Consider the following 20,675-nt stretch of genomic DNA (forward strand, 5'->3'; position numbering starts at 1 on the left):
GCTAAATACAAAAGAACTTATGTAATTAAGTTGGTTATTGGATAAGAATGTTTGGATTTTGTATGCAAATTCCTCATTTAACTCCCAGTGAAGTTCTTCTGTGTTCATAAGAATCCCATGATTTATATTATGAATAGTAAACTCTTTGACAGTGTGCATCTTCTAGTTCTTCAGAACGCTAGCACCTGGCCATCATCTTTGAGTCAAACCGTCGCATCACATTGAATCTTTGCCATGTCATTTGTTAATCAATCGTCCATGCCTCCATTTGACAACACACCAAGCCTTCGAATCAAATTTCGCCTTCCTACGTATATGTGATGCTTTTGTGCCATGATCCTTGGCATTTTGTTTTTACTTTCATTAATTCATGTTCTTTTGTTTCAACAAACTGTCATGTCAAATCTCTATCACATCGTTTGTATTGCATCCTTTCTGTTGATTAGGTGCCTCACCCTCCATAGTCTTTGTTAATCTTCACTATTGTCAATGCATGTTTTGTCCTTTCATTCAACTCCACTAGTATGAGTGCTAGGCTCACCTGCCCCAATGGCAAGTGTTTTTTCAACTTCGATCTACACAAAGCCATGCTCGCAATGCTGCAGTCTCTCCTCATCTTTGTCTTCTTTATCATTTCAAGCCTTCTCTATAACCCCCTTTATTTTTAAATCCACCAAGAAATGCCATTTATTTCACTTTTAAAAAGAAGCAATGAGGTACTTAGCAAGACCACGAGTTGACTTTATCAAGATATAAACTCTCCTTCCAATCACAGCTGCAAAATCCTTCATATTGCTTATATATTCTTCCAGCATCCCTTGAGTATAGCAGACAAGATTTGTAATATTCTCATGAACATGTTTCTTCTCAATGCAATGTGCCCTAGCAACAAAATATGCTTTGAAATAGAACGTCATGCTCATCCACTCTTGATTTGAGAAAAAATGCAATTGATCGAATCCATGATATGCTATCATTCAAACAATGCTCACACAAAAAATATGGATGAACTGGATGAATTGTGCCTAGCCTATGTAGATGTGCTCATGCGTCATGCATAATGCAAACATAGTTTCTTGATTATTTAAATCCTTATACTCACCTCTCAACGCTCTTCAAAAAGATATAACATACTCCGCTCCTCCCGCCCATAATCTCACCAACACTCCAGAAAAAATGGCCCTCAAGATGTTGACCACCAGATAAGGATAGCCCATCTCACACTCAGTGGTGTCCTTCACGACCCTCTAACTCTCCCAACCACCTTACCCGCTATACCAGAGGTTCCTAAGTTTGTGAGGAATATCCCAAACATTGTGGGTGCAAGAAATGTGCCTACTCAATGACATGTGCTCTCTCAAGTGCGCGTGCAACTAGGATTTACTACATATAGCTGCAGCAGGCCTCATGCCGTGCAAGTACTCAACGATGGTGCAAAACGTGTTTCATCCCAACCCATGGCATGGAAGTATTTGAATAATTTAGGAGACGACCCCCGAGTGCAGTGCATCAAACAAGTGCATCGTGAAGTGCTCGTGAACCCATAATCCCCACGATGTGCAAGAGTCTCAACAAGAAAACATACCATGTTCCACAATGTTCGATAGCTACTAGCAAACTCCACCTCAACCTATCCAAAAAAATACCAAGCTCAACCAAGGCTATCAAGTTTCTCACTCAACAAATCAAACAAAATGTCAGAAAAAAATCCTAAACTAAACAAACACAAGAAATACAATTATGAAATGACAAAGCAAACTCTCATGCAAATATCTAAGCTAGCAAAAATCAAACCTAACTACAACTTGACTAGGGGTTTTTAGTTTTCAGAAAAACACTTGAGAATGATGGGTGAGAAAAGTTTCATTCTATAGTTCCTAATCAAAGTAACAGAGGTAAAACAAGGTTTACCAAAGCTAAGATTTGGATTAGTTTCAATAAATTGGCTCCCTTGCTTCAAAAACTGATATTTCACAATGGAGATAATCAAGAATTAATCGATGTTGTGCATTTCTAAGAAAATGTGATGTAAGTGTGGGAGAAAAGTTGTATTTGTACTAAGTTTATATTTAAAAAGTATATGATTTGTATAATTTATTGTATAAACTACCTAGCATATTTTTACTCATGTTTAATGTGTATCTTTGTAGCATATCCTTGAGATGCATTGGTCATGTTTGCAAAAAAGAAAAGCATAAGATTTTGGTCTATGGAAGGGATATAAAATTCACATTGGATAACATGTCATATATACCAAAGAAAAATCGATCATGATGGAGATGAATGCAACAATCAAATGATCGAATTGCGATCTGAGTGGTATAGGATCATAGTAATAGATTAAGCTCAAGTCTATAGAGAGAGCAAATAAAAGTGTTGATGAATCTACTATAAAAATCCTTGAATCACTTGGTGTCACTAAAAGAGCACATTATGATACCTCAAGTGCAAAGAAAATCATGTGAAGTGGAAAGAAACAAGGCTTTTGAGAAGGCAGTAAATGGGCTTGAAAAGAGCTAAGATAGTAAAATAAAGAATTTATTAAATGTGAACACAATTCATTATTTAAGAGAGAAAAAGAGAGTGTGCATCACGATAAATGAGTCTTAAATTTTAAGTACTATGTAAGAGGGTCTCATTTTCTATCTTATTCATTGAGTTTTAAATCTCTTGTTGTGTAGAAAAGATGACTAAATTGAAGGTAGCCACAAAGAAACTTCCCTTATAGCCCCACGTTGTGTTTAGATCCATGGAACATTTACTAATTGAGATACATTCTTGGACAATGACACTTCACAAGCTACGCATGGACCAAGAGAGGTTGCAAGAGAGAGAGAGAGAGAGAGAGAGAGAGAGAGAGAGAGAGAGAGAGAGAGAGAGAGAGAGAGAGAGAGAGAGAGAGAGAGAGAGAGAGAGAGAGAGAGAGAGAGAGAGAGAGAGAGAGAGAGAGAGAGAGAGCAATTTGAAGATTTTGAAATTGCCTAAGACCTTTGGTAAAAAATTGAAACTTTCCAAAAAAAGAAGACGAGACCATAGAATATTTTGCCCTAGAATACACTCGACTTTGGGATTGTTGGAATACATTCCTAGGCCTAAGAGAGAAAGCACTTGAAATGCTAAAAATAAAAAAATTTATGGAAAATTTATAGGCGGAGATGATGACAAAATTAGATAAAGAACCAAGTAATATTGAAGAACCAATAATGATATTAATAGACAAAGAAAGAAAAATTGAGAAAATAAAAAAGAGAGAACCATATAGAATATCTAACATCAAGAGTACAGATGAAAACTAGTAAGGGGATGTAAAAAATTTTCCGATTTCAGCAAGATAGAGTGCTCAATTAGCTTCAAAGGTTGAAGATCAACTGTCTGAGGAAAATGCAAAACAAGAGGCAGGAGCTTTGAGAGATATGCCTTTAGAAAAAGGTAATGGGGGATTAATGGGACAAAATAATCAAGGAAATATGAGAGGAGGAAGAGGAGGGAATGGAAGAGGATATTTTATATAACCAGCGATTTGCTATTCATATGGAGAGATAGGTCACATAAGCACAATCTATCTATATCCACCAGGAGAAAGAGGGGATATATATCATTTACCTCAAAATCATCCCAATAGGTAGAACAATTATGCTATAGAGATTAAAGATCATATTTTTTCTCAAAAAACAAAGCCAACAAAAGAAAAAGAAAAGATTGCCATAAATTGTATCTTGGAAAAAAGGATGAGGAAAAAATATATATAGTTGTGATGCTAGTAACCAAAAGGAGGAGAAATGTAGAGAAAGATGAGATTGAGACTAGTAAGGTTGGAGAGAACAAAGAGAGAAATATAAAAAATGAGAAAAGAAAAAATGAAAAAAAGAAAAGAAAACTTAGGAAACATTATCATGCATTTGATATCCCTTTAGGGAAAGGGGAAAATGACTATGACCTAAGAAAGGATTTGATGGGTAAAAAAGAAGATATAACATTTGCTCAGCTGATGGAGTTGTGTCCTAGGATGAGAGGACGATAGAAGAAATTAGTGATTCCAAAAGAGAGAGAAAAAAGAAATAGTAAGATTTTTTAGTGTAAAGGAGTTACCTGTTATTTTTCTTATGGGGTTGATGCCTAATATAAAAATCAGAATATAAAAGACATGTATATTGATGGAGGAGAACAATTTAGCGTGATTACACAAGCATGTGTAGAACAATTTAGACTTCAAATAATTTCAAGATCTAGATTTTGGATCAAGCTTGCAATTCATACTAAAGTGAAATATATAGCAATAATTTAGAATTTTGAGGTCAAGGTATATGGAGTAACTATGAAAATAACTTGTCATGTGATGCCAACTGTTTGGGTGCTTTTTCACTTATCCTAGGTAGACCTTAGCTTAAGAATGTGCATGTAATACAAGAGGAGGGGAGGAATCATAACAATTTATGACCTTAGAGGAATAGCAAAGAAATTTGATATGGCTTCAATTAATGAACTACTAAATGGGGATGATAGTGAAGAAGAACAAGAGAAAAAAAGTGATAGTCTTGAGTATGAGAGTTTAGAAAGTGACTCAAACCTAGAGGTTTCATTAATGATACTAGAGAAAAGTGAAGAAAAAAAAGGAAAAATCCTTAAACACCACAGACAAGTTAAGAACACATGTCTAACAATCAATAATTTGGAAAGTATTTGGAAATTTAAAAAAAGATAGACTATTTCCATCTGCTAAAGAAAAATGACTTTTGTTTTTGCTAAAGGATGAAGGATTATAATCTAAAGAATAACTTTCAAATAACATTGAGGAAGAAAAAAGAAGAGTTCAAGTTATAAATGTAAAAATGGAAGAAGTTGAGGAGAGCATAACAATCAAAGAAGATGAAGAAGGGAAATTAGAGGAATTAGAAAGATTGATGGGAAAACCTCAAGTTTCATCAGAAAAAAGAGAGTTGTTGAGAAAAATGTTGAGTCTTAACTTTAATGAAGGAGAGAAAAAACAATACCAAATAGTTATCAATAAATATCCAAATCTCTTTGTGACTTCTTGTACAGAAATTTGAGATATGCAAGGGGAAAGGCTAAAATTTGAACTCAATGAATATGCAAAGCCAATTTCTCAAAAACGAAAACCCTTGACTTTAGAAAAAATGTTTGTTTTTGAAAGAAGAGGTTGAAAAGTTGTTGCAAGCAAGATATATTTGTCTCATTGAACATTTTGAATGGATAAACACAATTGTTATAGTACCAAAGAAAACTGGAGGTTGGAGAACTTGTGTAAACTATAAACCTCTAAATGAAATCACACAAAGAGACCATTATCCAACTTCCTTTCATTAATGAAAATTTGGATTCAGTTGTTGCACGATATGAAATGTGTATTATTTTTTATGGCTATTCAAGATACTTTCAATTACCCATTGCTCTTGGAGGATCAAAGGAAAACAACTTTTACAGCATTGTGTTGATGTTTATGTTATAGAGTTCTACCTTTTGGACTCGGTAATGGACTTGGTTGGTATCAAGGGAGAGTAAACAAAGTGCTAGCTTCTTTCTTAGGGAAGCTTGTGAGAGATTTCATTAATGATGTTTATATACATAGTATAAGACTTGAACATTATGAAAATCTAGATAAAGTATTTGAAAGAATGGGCAACTATGGTTGTCAATTAAATCCAAAAAAATGCTAGATAGCTCAACCAAAAGTGAAACTCCTTGGTCATGTGGTCTTGGAAAATGGAATTGAGCATGATCCTAAAAAAGATTAAAGCTCTATCTACTTTAGTATCATCTACAAATACAAAGGAGCTTATGACTTTCATTCATAAGGTAAGATAATTGTGAAGATTCATACCTTTGGCATCTCAGTTGCTCTATCCATTGCGGATGGTAGCTACCACCATTAGAGTGGATAATAGAAGTTAAGTATTTTAAAAAGTTAAGGAGATTTTAGGCCATGCATCATTGATGCAGGCACCTAATTGGAAAAGGGAGTTTTTTGTGAATCTATTAGTAGGAAAAGATGGATGCAACAATGAAAGAATTCTCGACACATGAGACCTATCTATTTTGCAAGTGGGTGAAGTTGCAAGTAGAAAGAACATATATTGAAATTGAACTGGTTATGGTTAGTGTAATATTTACTTGCAGGAAGTTTAGAAGGTAATTACTACAAAAATCCTTTACAATTTTGACAAGCTATACACTATTGCCACAATTAGTAATTAACTCAAATCTTTTGAGAAGAGTTATAAAATGGATTGTTGAGCTTGAGGAATTTTAGTTCAAATTTCAAGTTGAGGATTCAACTTGAGCTATAATAACATATGTTTCCACTTAGGAGAATTTCATTCATGTTAAAATAAAACTTTGGAGACAAAGAAGATTGAAAACACATTTTTGATGTACTTCAATGGATCATATGAAAAAGCACATGAAGCATCATTAGGAGGGATTGTAGTTAATGATCTACAAGGAAAGTTGATAAGGAAAGAAATCGTTAAAATTAAGGCAACCAAAAACAATGAAGCTAAATAGGCAACCTTACAAGCAACTATCTTACTTTGTCAAAGGATGGGAATTCAAAGATTGAGAATTAGAGGTGATGCTCTACTTTTATTAGTAAAGAAAATTCTTACAATCCAACAAATGAATAATCCCAAACTTAAGAGAATGTGAAGCATCTACCCAAGGAAGAGAATCAAGAAGCTCATAATGCTTCCCCAGATGCAATTTATATTTGCTTCTAAAGGAAATTTTCTTTGATATAGAGGAAGAGAAACCCTTGAGTTGGAAGAAGAATTTCTCTTAAGTGTTCCTAAAGACAAGAAATATAGGTTTTTTTAGAAGAACTAGAAGGTATAAATTAGTGAATGATATTCTTTACGCCAAGGGAGTGGATTTGATTTTAAGAGTATCTTAGAAGGAGGAAATGTATCATATTCTTGAAAATAATTACAAGGGAGCATGTGGACGACATTATGCCTACAAAATAACTTTTCAAAAAAAAATCAACTGAAGAATATATGTGGCCAAGTGTGCATAAAGATGTTAATCACTGGTGTAAATCATGTCATGAATGTCAGAGAATGAGTAAAAAGATATTAAAATAAAAAATGAGAAAAACTTGCTTGTGATATTTTTGAAAAATGGAAAATAGATTTCATTGGTCCATTACCTCATACATCAAGAGGAAAGATATACATCTTGACTATAGTTGATTACCTTCACGATGGATAGAAGATAAAACAATTAAAACACCAAATCCATTAATGTGGGTAAATTCATATATGAGAACATATGTTGTAAGTTTGGGACACATTTAGAGATTTTGTTTGATAGGAAACCATGCTTCAAAGAAGAATCGATTAATTATCTTTGTGAGAAAATAAAGATAACAAAGCAGTTTGCTTCACTGTATCATCCTTAGGGTAATGGTCTAAATGAATGATTCAATGATGAGTTTATAAGAATGTTCTCAAAAATGACAAAAGACCATCCTCAAATATAGGATATTGAGCTATGAAGTGCTTTATGGACATACCATTTAGCCAAGAAAGAGAGTATAAGATTTTCTCCATTTAAGATGACTTATGAAAGAGAAGCCTTGTAGAAGTGGGAACACCTACTATGAGACAGTTTGAAAAATTGAGTGCAGCTGGGGAAAAATTTTATTTCACAAAACGATTGTTGCAATTACAAGAAGCACAATTGAACAAACAAGAGGCATGTGATCATTATGTGGACTTGGGGGGAGAGCTAAATATGTCAAGTGATTTCGCATAAATTGAAAACCCCTAGAAAAACATTAGATCCGTAGGAGCTTTTGTAGTTTAGTTTTTTGTGTAGATGTTTGTTTTATTGTTTTGTAATTGAATTTTTTAATATTTTTTTAGATTAGAAATTTTTATATCATTTTATTTGGATTTTGTAGCTTGGAAACTTGATAGTATTGGTTGAGAGTGGTATTCTTCTAGAGAGACTAGAGCTAGACTTTGATTGTAGGTGCTAGATATCCAAAAACATGTATATTTTCTTACGGATATACTTACATATCACAAGGATTTTGGATTCACAAACACTTCACATTGTACTTATCAGATACACTACACTCAAGGGTCATATCTTGAATTTATCAATTACTTCCATGCCATGGGTTGGATTGATATAGCATAACATGATGCCCAATGCAGCTATATGCAGTAAACCCTAGATGCATTAGTACTTTGAGAGCGCACCTTTCATTATGCACACATAGTTCTTTGCATGCACGAGATCTTGGATATTCATCACAAAAAGAAAAGAAAAAAATTGGATGAGTGGGAAGGTGGATGGGTAAGCTTTGAGGGTCGTGAGGGATGCCTACAATTGTGAAATGGGTTGTTTCGCTTGGTCAACATCATGAAGTCCATATTTTTGTTCAGTGATTGTGAGATTTTTGGATAGGTGGAGAAGAGTGCAAATTTTCTTTTTTATTGAGTGATGAGAGACGAGGTTAAGAATAGTAATTTAGCCAAGGAATTGTGTTTGCATCTCGCATAAGGCAGGAGCACTTGTAGGCCATGCTATGATTTTTTTTTTCAATGCATCCATATTTTTGCATGTGGCATTGCTTGTATGATTACATGGCATGGATCTAACCTTTCATTTCTTCTCAAATCATATATGAATTGAGCACAAAGTTCATTTTCATAATATATTTTTCAATAGGACAGAATGCATTGGAACAACCATACGCATGTTTAAAAAATAGTACTCTTCAAAGACATAATGGTGGGTTTCAAGGATGGTAAATTTTGAAATAGAATGTCTCTAAATAAATTTCAATGACAATGAAGGAGATGGCTAAGGCATTAGCCTGAGACTATTTTCACACAATTGTTTATGGGATTTCTAGTTATGATAAATGCAAACAGTTAGAAAATTGGAGTCAAAGGAGATATAATCAAAAGTAACAAAGAGGATAAGGACTTTGTTACAAAGAAAGATGATGCAAGTTCTTCATGATTTTGGGATGACAGATTTGTTTAAGAGCATTATAAGCTAGCTATGTGTTTGTAAGATGGGGCATGAAGAGATGGAGAAGAAGAATGAACCTTGTTATTTTTCTATGAAGCATGAGAATGATTTTATGGCTCTACCTTGTGAATGTTCCCATTACCACAAAAAGAAGTGTAATTGGGTTGGGTTCGTATTTCAAGAGTATCATCTGTGTAGGGTGGTAGTATCCACATCTAAAGAACATCGTTGAAGATCCACATGCTTGTGTATGGAAAGAGAAGCTTCACCACAAAATTAAGAGGATGATATTGATCATGGTTGATAGCAATTAATATGTGAGGAAGCGAAGCTATGGGTATTGTGACAATCATTGACATGCCTTTAAAGATAAGACATCCATGATAGTCACTATTATCAGAATCAATAGTGCCACTTTGATCAACTCCGTCTTTTTTTTTACATCATCCCAACAATTGATGCATCTAGAAGCAACCCGATAGAGTTGCATTAAACTATGTTACAATATGAGGCAGAGGCACAATTTGTTTTGAAGGACCATTTGACAGACTTGTAATCATCACTTATATATACTTTATTCAAAAGGGGATGACATCATTTAGGTTGACGACATGCTTTGGAAAAAGCTGAAGAACTAGATGGAAATCTTTTATGTGTTCAAAAAACATTAAATGTAAAGGTAAAGATCACTAAACTTATTCTATACATAAAGGGAAGAAAAACTATAAAAGGGAGAAGAAAGGAGGAGTTAGGGGTCCTTCTCTTGTGAATGTTTTGTTTCTATGATGAGGAGAGGAGGGTTACTCCCAAGTTTTTTGGAACCTAGTTTGTATTTGTCAAACCTCTACAAGCTTGATTGCACATAGCTCGATGTATCACCACAATCAAAATGTGAGATATGAAGCATTTCTGTGAGGTTTTCTTCAAAGGTCTTTGCTTATTTATTTTGAGGTGGTCAATCCTATACATTTTATGCACTCTCAATGTGTTTGTGAGAGTATGAAGTTTCAAAGTTGGATTGTCAATTGGGTATATTGGTGTTTTGGCCATAAATTGTCAGAGTTTCTTGTAAAGTTTAGTATATAGAAAAAGTCAATTACATTATCGACACTCCTTGTCATCTCATTCACTACAAGATATAGGCCTTATACCGACGTTAAAAGTGACAAAAATTTTCATAAAGAAATTTTCCCCCGTCATCGCAAAAAGCATCGTTATTGGCGACACACAGTCGGTATCAGCATCATTATCAATGTCACTATTTGCATCGGTATCAGCATCGCAAATAACTACGCTGATAACGATGCAAATAACGACGCTTTGCGACGCTAATAGCGACGCGTGTAGTAAATTTGTGATGCTAATAGTGATGGTAATAGGGAAAAAAAATTTGTGGCAGGGCAGCTATAGCATTATGTGCTTTATTTGGGCCATACAAAATAGTTTCAGTGATGTGTACAAATGCTCATGTAAATAAGGCAAAGTGTACTTAAATCATAACATTGATACATGAAATAAATACATGATCACATAATAAAAGTGATCGATACAATCATGGCAAGATACTACTACTACATAGAAAATGTTTACACAGATCATGTGACCAAAAAAGAAGGGTATGTGAGCTCCAGGGATCGAAGGGCAAGCTATAGATCATCACCATCTAAAACCTCATCTTGACACAAAGGAGCATCGAACGGACTCTGCAAAAAAAGAAATAACTACACATCAGCCCACCATAAAATAATGCATTCTAATTAAACATGGTAACTACGGACAAGAAACATGAGTGACTTACAGGGCTATCGCGTCTATATAATCGATCGATCAATGCAGTGAGACTGTGCCTCTCTACATATCGAGTCTCAAGGCCGGTGGGATCGCGATTTGTAATGGAGTACTACAAAGAAAATAAAATACAACTGTTAGAAATATGATTGTATCATCACGAGACTCAAGCATGGTATTTGCAAGTGGTAATATATGATACTTCAGTAACTTGAAAAAAATCATAAAACACCTTGAAAAAGCACAAATGTTTTTAATGATAGTGCCGAAAATAAATCAATGAAGTGTACGTACAAGGTACCTAAACAACTCAGTCACACTCACATCACTCCACCCGTATTTTTCTTTCACACTAAAGAGTGCAAGCAGTGTCTTTAGGCGAGATACTTAACACCCATCATATAATGGTATGGATGCTTCTCTCTAACCGGATTAGAAGTCTCGACATCCATGGGCATCAATGCATTGATCATTGCATCCATCTCAGGCTCCAAGATTGTAGGTAAGTATAAAAGGCTACATGTCTCCTCTAGTATTGATGGTATAGATTGGGTAGTACCTTCCAAGTGGTGGATTGGCTCAGGCAGCACTCCATCCATCGCATGCATACGAACTCTTCTAATTGGCCGCAAAGAGTGCACTCCTCCTTGGATGAGACATCACCTCCCTGGATAGAAAATTTGCCAGTCACACCCAATGTTTTTGTATATGGTATTCAATTAGCTTGTGAATACAATGCATAATTGATATACACTTTTCTTACCGTTTGCTCAAAATCTAAGATCGCCTGATCAATGATCTCAGATTGAAACTTGCCAAAGCGTCGTACGTGTTCTATAGACAATCGATGTTTTCGTCTAATTGCCAGCTTACATTGAGAGCAAGGACATGGGACGCGCTGATAAAGATACACCTTGCGATCTTGAACATCACGGCCTTCATCATTTTCCATTTTGTCTACGTTACGACAAACAATTTTTTTTTGTTATCATTCTTTTTTTATTTCTTAAATTTTTTAAGAATGGATTTTTTCTCTTGTAACTTAGCAAAATTAACGTATATAAAGTCTCCACCCACCCACAAATTAACGTATGTCTCGTCTCCTAGTATTGCATTGGACTGCACCGGACCTCGCCACCACTCTCTCTTTGTTTTTTATCCATTCATTCTCTCCTCTCCTTCCATCTCTCTCTCTCTCATTCTCTTTCTTTATTATGTTGTATGTTTATTCCCTCTCTCTCATTCCTTCTTCCTTTTTCTCTTCCTCTCCCTCTCTCATTTTGTTTAACAAAACATCTCTCTCTCTCTACTACCAATTTCCTTTACCAAAACATCTCTTTCTCTCTACCACTACCACTACCACTACCACTACCACTACCACTACAATAAACAAAAAAAGAAGAAAAAACAACAAGAACAACAACAATAACTACTACTACTACTACAACAACAACAAATAAGAAAAGAAGAAAAAACTAATACTACTACCACTACAACAACAACAACAACAACAAACAAGAAAACTAATCAACAATAAACAAGAAAACCAAAAAAACTATTACTACAACAACAACAATAACAACAACAAACAAGAAAACCACTACTACTACTACAACCACGACTACAACGACTACAACTACAACTACGACGACGACTACGACTATCACAAAAATAAACCACTACCACTACCACTACAATAAATAAGAAAAGAATGATAAAAAAAGAAAAACAACTACTACTACTACTACTACTACTACTACTACTACTACTACTACTACTACTACTACTACTACTACTACTACTACTACTACTACTACTACTACTACTACTACTACTACTACTACTACTACTACTACTACTACTACTACTACTACTACTACTACTACTACTACTACTACTACTACTACTACTACTACTACTACTACTACTACTACTACTACTACTACTACTACTACTACTACTACTACTACTACTACTACTACTACTACTACTACTACTACTACTACTACTACTACTACTACTACCACTACAATAAACAAGAAAAGAAGAAGAAAAGGAAAAAAAAACAACAACTACTACTACTACAATAATAACAAACAAGAAAAAAAGAAAATACTACTACTACTACTACAAACAAGAAAACTAAACGAAAATAAACAAGAAAAGAAAAAAAACTACTACTGCTACTACTACTACAAAAAAAGAAAACTATTATTACTAGTACTGGTACTACTACTACAATCACGACTACGACCACGACTACGACTACCACAACAACAACAAACAAGAAGAGAAAAAATTAAACAACTAGTACTACTATCACTACCACTACTACTACTACTACTACGACTACCACAACAACGACAAATAGGAAAATAAGAAATTAAACAACAACTACCGCTACCGCTACCGCTACCACGACTGCCACAACAATAACAAACAAGAAAATAAGAAATCAAAAAACCACTACCACTACCACTACCACTACCGCTACCGCCACCACCACCACCACCACCACCACCACCACCACTACCACTACCACTACCACTACAACAAAAAGTAATAAAAAAATAAAAGAAGAAATAAAACAACAACATCAACCTCTCCCTCCCTCTCTCTCTCCCTCCCTTCCTCCCTTCCTCCCTCCCTCTCCCTCTCCCTCTCCCTCTATTTCTCTCTTTCCCTATTATGTTTAATGTTTTTTCCCTCTCTCTCTCTCATTCCTTCTTTCCTTTTCTCTCTTCCTCTCCGTCTCTCAATACACATGATTTTTAACAAAAACAAGTAAAAGAAAAATAGAAAAAACAAAAACAAAGGAAGAAAGAACAGTGCACTCACTGTAAAGGCCGAGGATGGATTCGATGGCTCCTCTTCACAACGGCGGCTCCTCTTCGCCCTCCATACACATCCTCCTCTTCTTCGAATCCAAGTACAATGTGATGGTTCTCAGTTTTCTACAAGTTGCCATATTGGATCCACTTACAAATCAATCATTTGTTGGATCCCATGTACATTTTCAAAATTTTGGACAGATAGAAGATCATCTCTTCAATAATACATATAAGTGTATTGCAAAGAGTGAATCAACATTTATGATTGTTTCATGTTGTAGAAAAAATAATTAAAAAGATCAGGCATATGTTTACAATGACCCGACAAGATAAACTTGTTGCACAGATCATTCTATCTTTTCTCGAAATCTACCTCTAAAACACCAAATGGATCTTGTTGAATGGTTGTCTTAGCTCCTTCCACTACCACTTTAAACTATTGTACATCAAATATGATCATGGAGAAGCTTTGGATGTAATCCGTTGGGATAACACTTTGCAAGCTGTCAAAATACTCCATCTCATCTACTATAGTATTTGGTTCCATGGCCCACCATCAACTCTCTTGCTCAAACTTTGCTATGACATCACAACCCATTGTGGGATACACTTTCTTGATGCGCTCTACTCAAAATATCATGCACGTGACCAGCTGAGCTTTATATTTTGTACTATATATCAAAATAACTAGGTTAATTATTACGTATGAAACCTAGATATGACAACAAATAAATCATTGGTTATCTTCAAACTACATCTCCTCAAGAATTCTCACTTCTCCCAAAATATATTTGTCCCTTTGCACAAGGATGCGCTCAAAGCTTCGTGCAACTACATTGTGGGTATAAATTGTAGCATCTCCATGTCCTTGGGATATCGAATTGGTGATAGCATTTATTGTGTCAAAAATCCAATCGCGCTCCCTCCCACTCTCTTTGGGCTTGCTTATACCTATCAAGCTACTTCTCCATGGATGTATAATGTAACATACAAAAATGATTCGCATTCTCTATGGCATCATCTATCCTCTTTTCTACCCCATTTTTAACCACCACATCTCTTGTCAATTTATCATCATCCTTCGCTATCCATAGCATAGTGTTGTTTGAATCTAGTATTGTCGGTAGCCACTCCAAAATATGCACTAATACCTCCAACACTAGCAAACCTTTAACCATGTTGTCTTCTAGCCAAGCTCATTGTTACATAAAGCCCTTTAAAGTTTTCATGAGCGCTCGAAGAAGTGCATTTATCATATATGAATGGATTCCCCAATCTCTACTTCATCCATGAGATGTACTAGGCGATGATTTTGTATCGTGACTATGCTCGTGGGTGGATACTTTTCAAAGAGAAAGACCCTCTCCATTGCTCCTTGCCTTGCTGGTGCAATAGAGGATGCCTTGATATCCTTCTATAAGATCCATTGCATTAAATTTGACAACTTATAAATCGTCAAATGTATTTCTTGAGTGAGACACCCCATAATCACGATTGGTACTATGAACTGTCAAAAATTTAAGGCATTACAAACATTGAATTGACACAAAATAGTGAAATAATGATTGTACTTTCTATCAAGGTTGAGATAGACTTGGCATATCTTGTACCAATCATGGGATCTTAGTCTTATTATTGGTCATCTTTAGAAGAAACATACCACCTAAGAGAACACATTATACTCATTGAGGTGTGGCTAGACTTGGTAAATTGCTTCACTATACACTCTGTGCGGCTAGACTTGGTAAACTGCTTCACTATACACTCTTCTTTAGTGGATAGGATGGAAGGAGTACAAGGTAGTTGCAAGTGACTATTAGAGCTCGATTGTGGTCCAAAGTGCCTCTATGTTTCATATCTCCTTCAAATCCATATGCGCTCTTATAGTCTCTCTTTCTTATGATATGATTCCACAATAAAAATCCTCAGCAACCTCGATAGTGGTATATTGTACTATCAACACTCGAAGCACATAAGTGTATGATAAAATCCATATTCTCATTATGGATTAGGAGAGTATGTAAGTAGAGGGATCAATGTTGCAAAAGGAATGGTGGGTGAGGAGGGGATGGAGTGTGTGGAGGAGACATGCACGAGTAGTGTAAACAAAGAGATAGGAGGCCAAGAATTTTTTGAAAATGAAGTAGACTCCTCTTTTCTATGGAGACCTATATATGGACCTTCTAGTATACACCGAGCTATGTCAAGAGCTTGAAATGGAGCCGTAGGCCCAGTTGTATTTGTGCGGAGGAGACATGCAAGAGTAGTGTAAAAAAAGAGATAGGAGGCCAAGAATTTTTTGAAAATGAAGTAGAATCCTCTTTTCTGTGGAGACCTATATATGGACCTTCTAGTATACACCAAGCTATGCCAAGAGCTTGAAATGGAGCCATAGGCCCAGTCGTATTTGTGTACACTTGCTCAATTTGTTGATAATTTACTTTTAAGAATACTTTAATATATCCGTTTAACTAACATCCTTTTTTTAGAGCTATATTGTCATACTTTACTTAAGTACTTATACTGATTACGCTAACATCATTTTATGTCTATGCAAGTTATCTTTCATGATACACAAAGAGTAGGATAAGGTGAGGGAAGACAAATCAAGAGCTGCAAAAGATCTTCACATGTATGTCTTTGGATCGGATATCTCACTTTAGAGATATGACGGACCAAAAGTTATCCCGATTATCGTATGCATGTTCTGGTAGTCTACCTTAGTACACTCTAATGCTTAAAACTTCAGTAAATGAAGTTCATTCTCTAGACTAGCCTAGGAATAAAAAAGTGGTTTTGGGAGGTACTATAGAGATACATATATTCTGATCCTAGAGTCAATTACTACTTCTCGCTCTTGCATGAGTTCCATTATAAGGGAATGGGCAAATAGTAATAGCTATTTGCGACGGAAAATAGTAGCATCACTATTAGGGTTGTTATTTACATTGCTAACAACATTACATTTGTGACACTGTTAGCGACACCGTTCTAAGAAAAAAAAGAGCTGAAAACTCGAGTGCGGCATTTGTACATTGCTTCTTCTTACTTTATTGATGTGTTTTCTTCTTTTCTTTTTTCTGTTTTTCTTTGTAATGAGCATTGAGAGAGAAAAAGGAAAAAGAAGAGAGAATGAGAGAGAAAAAAAAGGAACGATAACAAAGAGAGAAAGAAAGGGAGGGAGAGAGGAGAATGAGTGAGAGAAACAAGGGGGTGGAGAGAAACAAAGAGAGAGGCAACAAAGAAAGAGAGAGAAAGAAAGAGAGGGGGAGAGAAAAAAAAACAGAGAGTGAAGTGAGAGGTGGATAAAAGGGTGAAGTTAATAGAGAAAGGAGAGTGGAAAAAAAGAGAGCTAGAAAGAAAAGAGAAGAAAAATGGACAAAAATAAAGAAAAAAAGATATAGAGAAAACAATAAATAGAGAGCGAGAGAAGGGGAGAGAAAAACGGAAACAGGAGAGTTAGAGTGATGCCAGGAGGCATATTCCATGGTGGATTCCGTGAGGTTTTACGGTGGATTCCGTAAACTTAGATGACCGGGGCTCATACGCAAAGAGGATTCTTTGTGCGAGAAGTTGATGGGGACGCCTGTCCTTTTTGGGCGTTTCATTAATTTAGTGTGTACATGGGTGATTCCATAGCGGGTGATTCCGCAAAATGCATATTAAATTAATAAACGTTTATGAGTTTAGAGTGCGCACTCGTAATAAATTAAGGTTAGGATTTATTTCTAACCAGTTGATTTATTTATGTAGCTGAAGACTGCTAGGTATTCACTTTTGTCGGTTTAATTGTGTTATTTTACTAACGATTGTGAATGCTTCAGTTGATGTGTAGAGATAGCAGCAGTGGCGGAGGAAAGCATTGGAGTCTAGCGGGTTTTCGACCTTTGGACTATATTTTGATAGGCGCCACGCCTATATTTTGATGTCTATAGAGACATCGATTATTTATTATTATTTTGTATGCGCTTATGCGCCTGGATATGTTATTTTTATTTGGACATTGAGATTGGGCGTGCCAGACTCTTTGGGCACCGTCCATTAGCTTTATTTTCCTATTTTTGGTAGAAAGCAAACTCAAAAGCTAAAAGCTTGTCATATTTTTGTAATTGGGCTATTTTTGAGCATAAAGATTGGAAATATACATTAAATACATGCTTTGTGAATCGCTCACACAAGGCATGGGGGAGATTCAACCCAATTTGTCTCTTGTCTCATGTCGTGCTTGTTTTTACATTGGTTTTTGTGCTAAAAAGTAGAGAGCTTTGTTCTTGGGGACCTTTGGGAATTCACTACGTGAGCTACCTGCGTCCGATCTGCGCACCAGTGGTATCAGAGCGGAGCAGAGATCAAGGGCTTCCAATCGCTACCAATCTCGGGCGAAGGCGGAGCTCCTGAAACAAACGGCCTCTACAGTCAATCTCGTCGCGAACCGTCGATACAAGCAGACTTCTGGCGATCAAGAACCCCTGTTTCCACTCTCAGATCGCGAAGGACCACTCTCTGTCGGCGGAGGACCACTCCCTCATCTTCATGAACAAGTCGTGATAAACCAGTAAGAGCCATATCTCTATTTTCAAAAAGCTTAGTGTAAAAGCTTAATACAAAGCTTGAGAAGCTTAAAAAGCTTCAAATCGTCAAAACGTGGCCAAGAGGAGGGATTCCGAAAAATCCGCGTGAAGAAAAACGCCCCCCCCCCCCCCCCCCCCGCTCACGATCAAAAACGGCGGCTTCTGTGGTGAACCATTAAGCTATTAAGCTTAATTACTAAGTCCAATTAAGCTTAAGACACACTATACTCTGCAAGTTCCACAGGGCAGAGAAGTCAAAATACTCCGGGTCTCGCACTACAGAAGTCAAGTTCAGCAAGTTACTTGGAATCGAGTCCTGCAAGTTCTGCAAATCGGCTAAGTCCAGCAAGTTCACAACTCTGCAAGTCTGCTAAGTCTGCAACTCTGCAAGTCAGACTAAATCAGAACTGACTAACGCTCGAAACTCCTAGAAGACTTGTTCGTTTGCAAAAACTCTGAACTGGAAAGTTGTTCGCAGCAAGCTGTTCTACCTATCTGCAAGTTCGTTGAAGTACTTTCAGCAAACGGAGACAGAAATATTTCAGAATTTCTGAAAATTGAAGAAGAAAATACCCAAAAATACATAGCCTTGTAACCCCAAATTTGAGCTACGCTCATCCCGCTAACTGATTTTGAGTGAGAAAGGTTTGTTGAGTTTTACAGGATGACTACCCCACATATGGATGATCCTATGGCTGAAGACGACCTACCCGAGCCTACCATGGAACAAAAGCTGGATCTTATCATGTTACAATTGGACGAAGAGCGAAGAGCTAGGCAAGCCTTGCAAGCGCAATTGACAAAGCTACAAGGAGCGTCCACTGATAAAGAAGAACCTCAAGCTGAAGATTTGATATGCCGTACCATCGACGCCACTCTTGAAGCACAAACCATTCGCAAGGAATCCAAGATAAGTAAACGAAGTTTCAAGTTTCGCACTTTCAATGGCATAAGAGAAGGAAAGACTGTTTTATCATTCATTAGCCAGTTTGATGACTATTTCCATGAGGAAACTTATCCTGAGAAAGATAAAATCAAGTGTGTTACTAATCATCTGATAGATAGAGCATCACTTTGGTGGACTGTCGTCCGCAAGAGCATAGAATGTCCTGCTACATGGGAAGATTTCAAGAAGAAGTTCATGCAAAATTTCCTTCCACCGCAATTTCATGAGAAGGCTATCAAGCAATGGGATTTACTTCAACAACGCGACCGTGAGCCTATACCACAGTATACAGAGCGTTTTTGGAATGCACTTTTACAGCTACGCATGCTTGAAGACGTACCAGAGACAACACATAAGCGGAAGTACATGTCTGGACTTCTTGGACATTACTACGCTGAGGTGAATATGTTCAAGCCTGCTACCCTTGAAGATGCCATCTCCTTAGCTCACGACACTGAAGATAAGTTACGCGGAAGAGATCGACGACCACAACCATTCCAAGCAAACGGTAATTATGGATCTAAACAATTCAATTCAAATTTCAGAAGGTTTAATCCAGGTCGTTTTTCATCACCATCTTTCCGCAAGAATTGGCCTAAACCACCCGCATTACCATCCACTGTCAATCCAAATCCTAAGCCTATCCAACAAGCAAATCCAAATATACCCAGACTCCCAGCCATTGCAAATAATGTGACCAAAGCCAAGCCTATCGTATGCTATAAGTGTCACCAGCCAGGCCATCTCGCAGCAAATTGTCATTCAAAGAAGCCATCAGCACATATCAACTACCTTGGAGCTATGGACGAAGAAGAGCATGAGGATATGCCGGATTTCACTGAAGAAGAAGATGATCCTACTACTACTTTCGACACTTTACCAGGTATGCCTAAATCACATTCATTGTTGACTATGAAATGTATGGTGCATGGAAAAGAAAGAACTGTATTGCATGATGACGGTAGTACGCATGACTTTATTTTAGCAAAATTGGTAAAGGAATTGAAATTGCATACAGTACCTACGCATTATCGCATAAAAGCTGCATTTTTAGGCACTAGGTACAATGGCACACAAGAAGTTCAAGATTTACAAATTCAAATTGGTCCATATATTGAAAGAAGAAATTTCTTAGTTGTCCCATTACAGTCTAGCGACATTATTCTAGGAATGCCATGGAGACACCAACATAATCCCAATATAGATTATTCCACACATACAATGAATATTAATTTTCAAGGAAAATCTATTACATTATTTGGTATGCATGCATCTCATATGTTTCCACTGCTTTCGCATACTCAAGCAAAACGTGCACTACGCAAGAATACTAAATCATATCTCATTTGGGTGAATGAATTGCACGCAAAAGAAACTCATATGCACCCTAGACATAAGGAATTTCTTGCATATTTTAAGGATTTTTTTGCAGAAGACCTACCACCAGGTTTACCTCCATCACGTCCAGAAGACCATAAGATTGACCTAATACCTGGCACACAACCACCTTGCAAAGCCCCATATAGGCACAATCAA

This window comes from Lygodium microphyllum, chromosome 6, assembly GCF_053477565.2.
Source record: "Lygodium microphyllum isolate KBCC chromosome 6, Lygodium_microphyllum_v1.1.10, whole genome shotgun sequence".
NCBI lineage: Eukaryota > Viridiplantae > Streptophyta > Polypodiopsida > Schizaeales > Lygodiaceae > Lygodium > Lygodium microphyllum.